This window comes from Scylla paramamosain, chromosome 28, assembly GCF_035594125.1.
Source record: "Scylla paramamosain isolate STU-SP2022 chromosome 28, ASM3559412v1, whole genome shotgun sequence".
Lineage (NCBI taxonomy): Eukaryota > Metazoa > Arthropoda > Malacostraca > Decapoda > Portunidae > Scylla > Scylla paramamosain.
Window position 1 is genome coordinate 20,267,251 of NC_087178.1, and position 12,500 is coordinate 20,279,750.

The 12,500-nt window shown below is 41.4% G+C and overlaps 2 long non-coding RNA genes across 3 annotated transcripts in view; one reads left to right on the forward strand and one right to left on the reverse strand.

Annotated features, from left to right (window-relative positions):
* The window catches only part of LOC135115067 (uncharacterized), a 57,418-nt gene extending 56,104 nt beyond the window's left edge, over window positions 1-1,314 (forward strand). Inside the window, exons 2-3 of the long non-coding RNA XR_010275793.1 lie at window positions 541-648; window positions 1,069-1,314. This is a non-coding gene — a long non-coding RNA (uncharacterized LOC135115067). The remainder of the gene's footprint in view (window positions 1-540; window positions 649-1,068) is intronic.
* Window positions 1-12,500, reverse strand: part of LOC135115065 (uncharacterized) — a 229,456-nt gene that overhangs the window by 127,912 nt on the left and 89,044 nt on the right. For both annotated transcript variants that reach the window (XR_010275790.1, XR_010275789.1), the window contains exon 3: window positions 3,467-3,609. This is a non-coding gene — a long non-coding RNA (uncharacterized LOC135115065). The remainder of the gene's footprint in view (window positions 1-3,466; window positions 3,610-12,500) is intronic.

Below are 12,500 nucleotides of genomic sequence, written 5' to 3' on the forward strand. Positions count from 1 at the left end.
TAAAACTCACAATAATTCTCCAAACGACAAATTGTTAGGTTAGATTAGGGCGGGAAAGTTAAACAAGCGGCAAATTTTGGCTGAAATATTAGTGGATGGATCTCCTACGGTGGTTTCATTACATCAAATTTACAGAGAAGCGAATTTCTTTTAGTCTTACAGAATTTGTTTATATACTGATAGCTAACATTATAAAAGCAAGCGCCCCGAGTTCAAGTATAAATCTGATATGGTGATTCCCTGGCATATGAACTATTGCTGTTTTAAAACTATTTATTCTTTCAGATCTCACAACCTTCCCTAATTGCCAGGACTGTTCATGAAACGTAAAATTGTCCTAAGCAGCACTAGGTGAACTATTTACTAATAATCAGAGCGTTACAGAGAGAGAGAGAGAGAGAGAGAGAGAGAGAGAGAGAGAGAGAGAGAGAGAGAGAGAGAGAGAGAGAGAGAGAGAGAGAGAGAGAGAGATTCTGACTTACACACTTTTCGTTCCAGTGTGCAGGTTATCACAATATAATTTTTGCCTCCTCTCCTCAGAATGGGGCACTAGAGAAGCGACGAGGTGGAGGGAAGGAGGAAGCGCCGTCGGTTCGTCCGCATGAGTGTCGCGGATAACCGAGGCAATGACCATAAGAGACCGCACAGGTAAGCTGCCTTGTAATTGCGATTCATTTTACCTGTAGATGAATTATCACAATTACAGGGGATTTCTTATTATTTATCACGTGTTGATTTGCATAAGGTTGATTTCAGGTAAAAAGAAAATATAAAAAAGAGAACTGCCCACTAAGATGCATTTACCTTTGCTGTTCACCTTATACAGATCACATGCAAGTCCATAAGTTGGTGTTTTGAACCACAGGAAAGCCACACGTCGCCATGTTCCCTGATAGATAAAAGATATCTTATCATAACAAAAAAATCAGTATCCCTAAAAAGTGGAATATTTATGAAGGGCGCTATAAGACGAACAGTATTTCCAAACCGCGTCCAAAGATCATTTCAAAGAGACGCTCCCCTTGGGACTCCACTTGACGAGCTCTGAATGGCGCCCTCCCTCCCCAGACACGGCAGCACGGGCAGCAGGAAGTCAGCCCTCGCCCGAAAGCTCAGTCGCGGCTCAGTCCAGGACTCCTCCCATGCCTCCATCGACGCCCACGGCCACTCCAATAACCCAGTCAAGGTGAGTCCGCCACTACTTGACTCAAAAGGGCATATCAAGATTATCACTTGGTTTATCTTCCCACAAATATTTCACCCATTGGATTTCCTTTTTCATCCTCCCCTTAGCTTGAGTTTCAGAAGATTTTTAATCTGGGAAAAATGTTCATGGATTAGTCGAGAGGCTACAGAATTGTCATAAAATATTTAAATGTAGTCAAGATGTAGGGTTAACGGAGACATGCTAACAAATACGACTTTCAAACTTATTCCGTTTTTCCCGCCTAGCTGCATCTGTTGCTGAATTTCAGATGAAAGTGACAAGAAATGTTAGCAGATCTACGGAAATTATGTAAATCTTCTGCATTACGCCACAGTAAAATTTGTAGCAATCTCTCTCTCTCTCTCTCTCTCTCTCTCTCTCTCTCTCTCTCTCTCTCTCTCTCTCTCTCTCTCTCTCTCTCTCTCTCTCTCTCTCTGCTTGATCGTGCGCGCGTCTCTCTCTCTCTCTCTCTCTCTCTCTCTCTCTCTCTCTCTCTCTCTCTCTCTCTCTCTCTCTCTCTCTCTCTCTCTATCTATCTATCTATCTATCTATCTATCTATCTCTCTCTCTCTCTCTTTCTCTCTCTCACTCGAACCATTCGGTTTCCATCTTCATCCACTGACTTTTTTTTTCTTCTCCCACACCATATTTTCTGGCTTTCCGTGAATTTTTACTTCTCTCTGTTGGTAGATTTTTTTTTTCCTGTCCCCCTCTCCCTCTCTCCCTCTCTCCCTTCCACTCAGCACACATCCCCAGACGCTCCCCTCCTTCTTCACGGCTCGACTCACACCTTAAATGAAATCGTTAATTCCAGTTGAAGATGCATCCCTGCCTCGCATTCACTCTATTAAAATCCATCCTATCTTCATCTTATCTATCTAACTATCTTATCTATCTAGATATACCATTCACTGTCCATATCCTACTCCCAATGTCATCTATGGATCTATGTGCATCTTAATCATACTTTCTGTCCCTCTCCATGTCACTTCACGCTTCCTCACCCCCCCCCTTCTCTCTCTCTCTCTCTCTCTCTCTCTCTCTCTCTCTCTCTCTCTCTCTCTCTCTCTCTCTCTCTCTCTCTCTCTCTCTCTCTCTCTCTCTCTCTGATATAATGCACAAATGGTATCAGAGGGAGAGGCTGTAAATGGTTGTATGGGAAAAGAGCGAACGCTTCCTTCTATATTTTAGGTTAGTCTCTGGTTCAAAGATCATTTTCTACAGTCACGCTACGTTCTCTGTAATAGATTGAAAGGGTGACTAGCAAATTTATACAATGAACAGTTACTAGGAGTATTTGGATTACCAAGTAATATATGATTGTTTAATATGGTAAGTATTCTTCCATATTGTAAAATCAAGCTCAGAGAACCGACATTTGGCCGTTTTCTATTTTAAAACTGAAAACACAGCAACAAAAGCCTTATGCGACAGTTTATAAGAACGCATCTATCCAATAGCCACAGTGATGTGAAGACTGTCTTTATTAAGTCATTATCATATCACCTCTCAATTTAGTCTCGCCAGTCAACACGCATGCTCATCATCCCCCCTCCCCCTCTCTCTCTCTCTCTCTCTCTCTCTCTCTCTCTCTCTCTCTCTCTCTCTCTGGAAAATAACAACCAAAAAACATATATTCTATAACAAAAAACAAATCAAAAAATATGTAGATGACTATATTTTTTCCTTCACGTCTCGAGGAAAAAGCGATGAGGAAATAAAGTGCAAGGTGAGGCGAGGTGAGCGGCCTGCCCTCCAAGGATGTAACCTGAGATCCACAGGTGATGACGTTATTGCCCCTCTCCCCTTGTCACCCCCAGCCTCTCCCTCTCCCTCTCCCTCCTTCGCTTTCTTCATGCATCAAGTTCCCTCCCTGTATTCTTCCTTTCCTCTCATTCATTCCTTTATTCACTTTACTAAGGCCGTTTCTTTTCATCTCAAGTCTCATTCATTTTACGCGGGTCATTATAGTTACCTCACCTGTCGAGCTCTGAGAACTCCTTCGCCTCGCTAATTAGACACTACCTGTACAGAATATCTCACGCTTAAGGGGTTCTTATCAACCTATACAAGTAAATATGAGCCTTCAGGTCACGTTAAGACAAATATTTTTTATCAGTATTCGTAAATAAGTGTAGGAGCCTCATCATCTATCAGTGGCTTGTCATGGAATAATGAGAAAAGTGTGAAGGTGGAAAGGAGGAGAAGGAATGGCGGGAAAACAGAAGATAAAAAACAATACCTGGCATCTCAGCTTACCTGTGGGTGGGTGAAGGCTGCCAGGGATGCAGCAGTGTCTTGCCGGCCGCGGGGGGGATGGTGTGTGTGGCTCCGCTCCGCTCCCTCCCTGCCCTCAGCCACCTACCGGCGATCCAAGGTCCTTTCTTTTGGATCACATTTTACTACGATTGAAAGCAGAGAAAATATTTTGTTATGGAAATGTTATATCGGGAAATGTGTCAAGTTTGATGGTGGGCAGTGATGGAAAGTGTGGGATGCTGTCACAAGGCGCGGCAAAGTGAAAGTTTTGGTGCGATGTAGTGAAACCCGAGGAGTAGCGACCGTAGATTTTCGCAAAGTATCAGCAGGATTTACCCAGCGCTTGCTATTTTGAGCGGTCCAAAGAGAGGTGTGCAGATAATCCAACGTGAGCGCTGCATACACAATGGAACCTTTTATCATATACGCGCTTAGAAAGTTTGAAGTAATAAAATATGAGCCGCTTTTATTGAAGATTGTTTACATAGCACTGAAGCGAGTTGCTTTCGCCCCACCTGGACAAACACATAAATTTACCATAAAGAAAAAATACATCATTATCTCTCTCTCTCTCTCTCTCTCTCTCTCTCTCTCTCTCTCTCTCTCTCTCTCTCTCTCTCTCTCTCTCTCTCTCTCTCTCTCTCTCTCGTTTACAAGGTAAGGGCTCTGCGGTGCACTTATCATAAGGAAATTTGGAAGGTAGGAATCAATAGCAAAAAGTATACCAAGTCCATTACGAGTGCATGGGGCTACACGCACTCACCAACACATCCCTGTGTGTGTGTGTGTGTGTGTGTGTGTGTGTGTGTGTGTGTGTGTGTGTGTGTGTGTGTGTGTGTGTGTGTGTGTGTGTGTGTGTGTGTGTGTGTGTGTGTGTGTGTATGTGTGTGTGCGCGCTCGCGCGCACGCGCACGCGTCAAAGTTTAATTCTTTTTGCACTTAATCAAATGTTCCATCTCTCTCTCTCTCTCTCTCTCTCTCTCTCTCTCTCTCTCTCTCTCTCTCTCTCTCTCTCTCTCTCTCTCTCTCTCTCTCTCTCTCTCTCTCTCTCTCTCTCTCTCTCTCTCTCTCTCTCTCTCTCTATATATATATATATATATATATATATATATATATATATATATATATATATATATATATATATATATATATATATACACGCATACACACACATTAAGAAATCACATAAACGTTTCGCTTTATAGATGACATTTTTTAGTGCAGTTGCATGAAAAATTTCAAAGTTATTCAGGAAAAATGCTAATGGTAATATTTCAGGAAGTGTTCTGCTTATTTACGATTAATTAATTATTTATTTTTCTCTCTCTCTCTCGTACGCGCACACGTTTAAGCAGAGAGAGAGAGAAAGACAGAGAGAGAGAGAGAGAGAGAGAGAGAGAGAGAGAGAGAGAGAGAGAGAGAGAGAGAGTGTGTGTGTGTGTGTGTCTGTGTGTGTGTGTGTGTGTGTGTGTGTGTGTGTGTGTGTGTGTGTGTGTGTGTGTGTGTGTGTGTGTGTGTGTGTGTGTGTGTGTGTGTGTGTGTGTGTGTGTGTGTGTGTGTGTGTGTGTGTGCGTGCCTGTGACTGTTTGCCACCCAGTCTTTTCTTTGCCACCCAGTCTCTTGTGTGACTGTTTCTGTGTTGTCTGCCTACGCATGTCTTTGTGTTCATCTGTGGATGCAGGTCAATACAATCTTCAAATATCAGGTTCAGTGAACAAATTTGCCAATGAAAATATTTATACACAAAGATGTGTTATTTTACGAGAGCTGCATGAAATGTCTTTCTAACTCAATAAAAAAAAATAAGAATAAGAAGTTAAGCTAACACACTAGGGGAGATCAGAACGTCTGTAAAAGTGAAGAGGGGAGCTGAGGAGACAGGGAGTAAAGACGGGGCGGGGCGTACTGGCCTAAGCGAGGGAAGCCTCCAAGCCGCCGGCAATTTAAGGTCCAAGGAAGCCTATATTGACTTACCTCGCTGCATGTATATATTGAGCAAATAGAAGCCCACGTAGAGGCTTGCTGGACGCGAGCCTGAACGGAGCCGGGCGAAAGAAAAATGGTTGCCGAAAGGTCAAGTTGAAAGATGAAAATACACACACCATAAACACACATTATGGTGGTAAATATTGTGATGCTCTCACTATCATTACTATTACCACCGTCTTTACATGCTTATGATCAAGTGTATGGAGTATGACGTACGGAAGTGTGTGTGTGTGTGTGTGTGTGTGTGTGTGTGTGTGTGTGTGTGTGTGTGTGTGTGTGTGTGTGTGTGACGAAAAAATTGCAAGTGAAAATGAGTGAACGGAAGGCATACAAGAGAAAAGCAAACTATGAAGGACCTTTGGAAAAAGTGGCTGAAGAAAAGCATTTCAAAGTGGCCGATGAATTATCGAAACACCCAACATACCACATGTGCTGTAGGAAAATAGAGTATACATGTATGTATGTATTTATGTATGTATAGAGAGAGAGAGAGAGAGAGAGAGAGAGAGAGAGAGAGAGAGAGAGAGAGAGAGAGAGAGAGAGAGAGAGAGAGAGAGAGAGAGAGAGAGAGAGAGAGAGAGAGAGAGAGAGAGAGAGAGAGAGAGAGAATGCACCTTTTCCCTGTTTTCAAGCAGCAAGTTCTGCAGGATGTTTTGGTGTTATTGCGAGTCTTTCGGCTCAGGAATACGTCCTTATTTAGCGGACGAAGAGGAAGATTACGACTTTTTCGCCAACCTCGAGTCTCGGAGGAATTTTTTTTCTTTTTTTTTACCAAGGCACATTCCTTCTCGTTCCTGTGTTACGAGATAAAGACAAATCCGAAAACATTTCATTATTCTTTTTGCTTGTGATGTACATGAAATGATTTATACACGGTTAATATGGCGACAGATTATATGAATTAAGTGCAATTCTGTTTGTTTTTTTGTCTACAAATGACAAAATGCCGCTTGCTTTCATTCTTATTCTTGAAATAACAATATTTTCTTCAATTACTCGAAAGAGTATTAGAACCTTGATAGCCTACGTACTCGTACAAAAGTAGACTTCACTGAAAAGGTTTTCATTTTGCTACAAGTTAGTTTGAAATATCAGAATATATCACACAGCTCCTTTTCGAATTAAAGTTCATAACAGAAAGATCAAATTTGGGTTCAGAGATAAAGATGAACTACAAGACACACCAAGAAACAAGATAAATCTCAACTGTGATAACTGACAACACAACCCCACCGCCACGTCTCATGCCAGGACACAAGTGCGAGCGGACGATGTAGAAAATAGAGAATAACAGGGCGGGATGAAGGAGTGTGAGAGGAAGGAAAGGGACGAGTGAAGCGCACGAGAGGAGAAAAGGTGAGAAAACACTGCCACGAAGCGAAGCGAGAGAAAAATTCGCCGGACCCTCCTCCACCAGCGATACTTGTTCCATGGGCCAGAGTGCGAGCAGGTGAAGATCCGGCACCATGACGATGTCCAGTTACGATATCCGGAATGACGACAGCGCCCACACCTCCGAGAAGGTGGCCAAGGTAAGTGTCCTTCATACGGCTTTGCTTTCACTCCAACCGCTGAGGTGATGGAAATGGTTGTCCCCAGATTGATTACTTGGATGGTGTCCAAAGAATATGATGATAACAGGTTTGTTGGCTATTTTCAAGGATTTTCGTATGTGTGTGTGTGTGTGTGTGTGTGTGTGTGTGTGTGTGTGTGTGTGTGTGTGTGTGTGTGTGTGTGTGTTTAATACAGTGAAACTACCCTCCCATATGCAACAGGCCATGTATTTTTACTATATTTCCCCACCATGGAGTAAGAGTATATACACCACTAAATATGCCGCACTGCACGATGCTAAACATAACATTACATCATGTCACGATGCACCAAACTGCACAAAATAGCAACAAAAACAACATCCCTTACCTCAACCACGCCCGCTCACATTTACACTCACCCACCCATCCATACACACACTCATCCACCCATCCACATGCACACACACTCACCCATCCACACACACACACACACACACACACACACACACACACACACACACACACACACACACACACACCCATCCACATACTCACATATGCATAACCCTGGACACAATTTTTCTTAATTTTCCTTACACCAAGCCCAGGGGAAACCGTTAACGTAACATTTCATTAGTAAGACAGTTCGTACTCTAGTCACACGTGGGGAAGAAGTGATTAGGGTACTCTGCTGGTCGCTGTTTGGATGCAATTTCCAGCCTTTCTGCTACGTGGGAAAAATATCAAGCACTTCTTACGGTCCGAGACAACCTTCACTAGCACAGCGCGCTACTTAACAAGCAAAATCTTCCTCGTATAACTTGTTTGATGGTTTGTGGCAGGTCGAACAAGGAAAGTTCGACGGGAAAGTTGAACCAAGTGCTGTAAACCTTGTCTTTATGCGCCTATTAATGCGAGTCCAATGCCTCCAAAGAGAGTTCTTTTTCAGAAATCACCAAGAAAGACTTAAGCTTATTTCTCATCTTTTTAGCAGCTGGTCTGAACTCATGTGTAAGCAATAGTAGGTAATTAACAAACACCCTCTTTTTGTAATTAATGGGAAGTAACGAGGTAAGATCTTATAATGTTTTTTTTAAGTAATGGAAAGTGGGTCAGTTACGTCCTTGTGTGTGTGTGTGTGTGTGTGTGTGTGTGTGTGTGTGTGTGTGTGTGTGTGTGTGTGTGTTTATTCAATTTTTATTTATTTACTTGTGGAACGGACTCAGTAATCAGTGGAACGGACTCAGTAATTGGTGGAACGGACTCAGTAATCAGTGGAACGGACTCAGTAATCACGTGGAACGGACTCAGTAATCATGTAGTTAGTGCTAGGACACTAGAGAGCTTTAAGAGAAGATTAGACAAGTTTATGGATGGGGATAGCAGATGGAAATAGGTAGGTGTGTTTCATACAGGGACTGCCACGTGTAAGCCTGGTCGCTTCTTGCAGCTTCCCTTATTTCTTATGTTCTTATGTTCTTATGTACTTTTTAATCATTTTATTTATTTATTTTATTTTATCTATTTTATTTTTTATTTCATTTATTTATTTATTTTATTCTATTTACTTACTTTTTTATTTCATTTTATTTTATCTATTCATTTATTTTTTTTGATTGGACAATCTCGCTAATAGTTTTCGTCGTACGATTTCCCGATGTTGCCAGGCAGAATTGACAGTTATATATCCATGTGTTATCGGCCTCCCGCGAACAGGAGCACGTTGCTATCACACGCTTGTCTCATCAAACGTCTCTAGTCTAATGAAAATAGAAGAGGAATTAATAGAAAAAAGAAGGAGAAGAAAACACAAAGAAAGTGCAGAATTATATAAGAAAATAAATGCTTAGACTCAATAATAATGTTCACTACACTTAAGCCTTCCCAACACATTCACACATACACACACTCACACATACACACACTCACACATACACACACACACACACACACACACACACACACACACACACACACACACACACACACAATCATTAGAATTTATGTGCAAATACCACACACATTAAATCAACTCCCCTCATATAGAGAGACAACAGCTGGACCTCCCTCAGCCTGTGCACAGTCTGGCTTCACACACGCGGTGCACAGGTACAAGACGTGAGCGACAGGTAATTAAAGATAACATCAGGTGTAAGGACATCTATGAAAGCCTAACAAATTGTGCTTTCAGATATTCCTTTTCTCAAAAAAATCTGCTATGAAAAGGATGTATTTTTTTATAACAACACGTTCGATATTGATAGTTAATCTGTGAGTAATACGTGAAAAGAGAGCCAGTGTGGAAAATGGGAATTTATGAAACTGGAAGTAGTGGAGAGTCTTTAAAGTGGGCACTCGTCTCCCCACCCTATCTGCTGCAGCGCCTCGTTCCTCCTATCGCTTCCTCCCGTTCCTCCCGTTTATCTACAAGGCCGCTCGAGGAAGATATGCAAATGTGGTGAGATTTCAACCGTAAAAGTGTAATGTATTTTTAAGGATAGGCCTATATATATTTCCTCAAGTATTTATAGGTCTAAACAGATTAATTGTTCGGGATGTTAAGGATATGTCAGGCGGTGACAGCGGACCAGGATGAGATGTTGTGATGATGAAATATATACGCATTGTTTGAATGACGTGACATCAAAGCCATCACCAAGTTAATCACCGTGAAAAGCGTAATTAAAATAGTGCTTTCTCTCTCTCTCTCTCTCTCTCTCTCTCTCTCTCTCTCTCTCTCTCTCTCTCTCTCTCTCTCTCTCTCTCTCTCTCTCTCTCTCCCCACGATTTTACAAAATGGCACTAAAAGGTCAAAGAAATTACACTTGCCACAAACATTTTCTCCACGAAAGCAGTTTCTTTCGCCACTTTTGAAAAATGATTGCAGAGATATTTTGTAATTACTGGCCAATTTACTTTAATCTCCCTAGTTGGCAAATTGCATAAATATACGACTGAACAAGACACGAAACTTGCTTAAGGAATACTTGCTTGCTGGATATCAAAAAAAAAAAAGATATGGTGGATTTCATAGTGATGTCCATCCACTTTAAGTAAAAATCATATAACAATACTAAAATAGACTCCTGCAGTTTGTGATGCCTTTGGTAGATTAACGCGGCAAAAACTACCGTGACACTCAGAAGGTAAAAGAAAAGACTGTAAATAGTTGAGTTGATAAAAGAACGATTTCCTTTTTATGTATATAGTCGAGTTGATAAAAGAACGATTTCCTTTTTTGTAAATAGTCGAGTTGATAAAAGAACGATTTCCCTTTTACGTAATGATCAGGGATAAATTCAAAATCACCAATATAATCTTGTAGTGTTAGGAAAAAAATAATTACAGTCTCATTAAAGTGAACAAAAGGTGTGCATTATCACCAACAAAAAATAATAAAACAATTACGTTATTTTATCACTTTACTACAAGCATTTTACTTATGGCATGCTCACCTCGCTCAGGATTACGTTCAGACCTCGTGCAAGAATATACATAGAGTAACGTAACTAGCAGTACTGAAGAGGGAGAAAATTCACCTATTCTAATGCCCGTGACTCACACACGGTAACGCTACATTATCTTGTTTAAGAAAAAAAAAGTCATAAACCCGAAGTGTGGGTAAGATGTATGTGTGTCAGTCCGGTTATATTTGCACTCCTTTCTACAGTGTTTTGCGTTTTCCATTCGATCTTACGACATCTGATCTACTGGCAATCGAAGAATAAATGATAATGAAATCCGCAGACCAGACTTGCTATATCTGAAGATTACGCAACTTCTAACAATGACTGTACGTGTAATATTTACCTATACATGAAGGTGTAAGGGAATAGTGTCAATTAATAAGGAGCATCATGAAGACTTTCCCATATCGTGACCGTGAGCTCCCCGATACCACTTCGGCATCGTCCTCCTGCAGGTCATGGCTACTGGAACCTGTTGAAGTAGGCCATAGCTTACACTGAATGAACCAGGAAGTAATCTCTCTCTCTCTCTCTCTCTCTCTCTCTCTCTCTCTCTCTCTCTCTCTCTCTCTCTCTCTCTCTCTCTCTCTCTCTCATAACGGGTATCAAGTTGGGCTTTTCCGTGGCAATGACGAGGCCACTCCGATATTAGTTGAGAGACGAGTTAGTTCAAGGGCCAAAGTTCATATTTATGTACTCATCTCCTCGCCGCGCGCGTGTGCGTGTGCGTGTGCGTGTGTGTGTGTGTGTTTGTGTGTGTGTGTGTGTGTGTGTGTGTGTCCGAGCTCCATCTTTCATTCCTGCCTCGCCAGCATCAACACCATCTCCTCTTTTTGGTTCCTCTTCCATTTCCTTTTATCTGCTCTCTCTCTCTCTCTCTCTCTCTCTCTCTCTCTCTCTCTCTCTCTCTCTCTCTCTCTCTCTCTCTCTCTCTCTCTCTCTCTCTCTCTCTCTCTCTCTCTCTCTCTCTCTCTCTCTCTCTGTGTGTGTGTGTGTGTGTGTGTGTGTGTGTGTGTGTGTGTGTGTGTGTGTGTGTGTGTGTGTCCGCACCCATGGCTGTACGAACAAATTTCACATAATGCCAAATAGTTACGTTTTTGGAGTGATAAAAAATTACAATAATCGTTGAGTGTATATTCCGCTTTCGAAAATAAATACCCGATCATTTTTAACTAGCATGTTTTCCATTATATTTTCCTTTGGCTATGATTCCGTCGCTTTGAGTACCGGAGTTTCATCCGGCGCCCACAAATATTACATCATCGTAAATAATCATAATAATAACAATAATAATAATAATAGTAATAATAATGATAATAATAATAATAATAATAATAATAATAATAATAATAGTAATAATAATATTGTGAAACTCCACTGTTTTCTTGGGTACTTCAAGTGCGGCGGATAAAACGTTAATGATTTCTGTAAGGTGTGTCCCTCGATTCTCTTCAGTAATGCCATCATCGCTATTGACCACATACAAGTCAGCTGTCCCCGCTACTTCTGGGATTGGTAGTTTCAAAATCAATTAAATCACGCAACATAATCTAATTTAATATAATCTATTGTTGCCTCCTTACTAATGTCTGGAATGGCTAATCTTCCAGTGATCCTTATCATTAACAAAATTTGATTTAGCATTAGTAACTGAGATAGTTTGCCTTATTCTTCTGCCACTGTTACGATTCAGCGATACGGAAGCAACAGGCACGGGGGGTATCTGTGGTTTCCTCAGGAGGGCCACGCATGGCATTTTGTGAGGGAAACTTACTTATTTAAGTACATCCAGTTTGTTAGGGAGGGAGAGATAGAGAGCATCAGTGGATGGCTGAACTGAAATAGAAAGGAAAGTGTGTGTGTGTGTGTGTGTGTGTGTGTGTGTGTGTGTGTGTGTGTGTGTGTGTGTGTGTGTGTGTGTGTGTGTTTACGAGATACAGTTGGCGGAGAGCATATGATGGTGATAAGCTGAAGAGAACATGAGTAAAGAGGATGAGTTCCTGAAAGTATGATTCGTGGGGGAGCTGAGAGCAGCGAGAAATA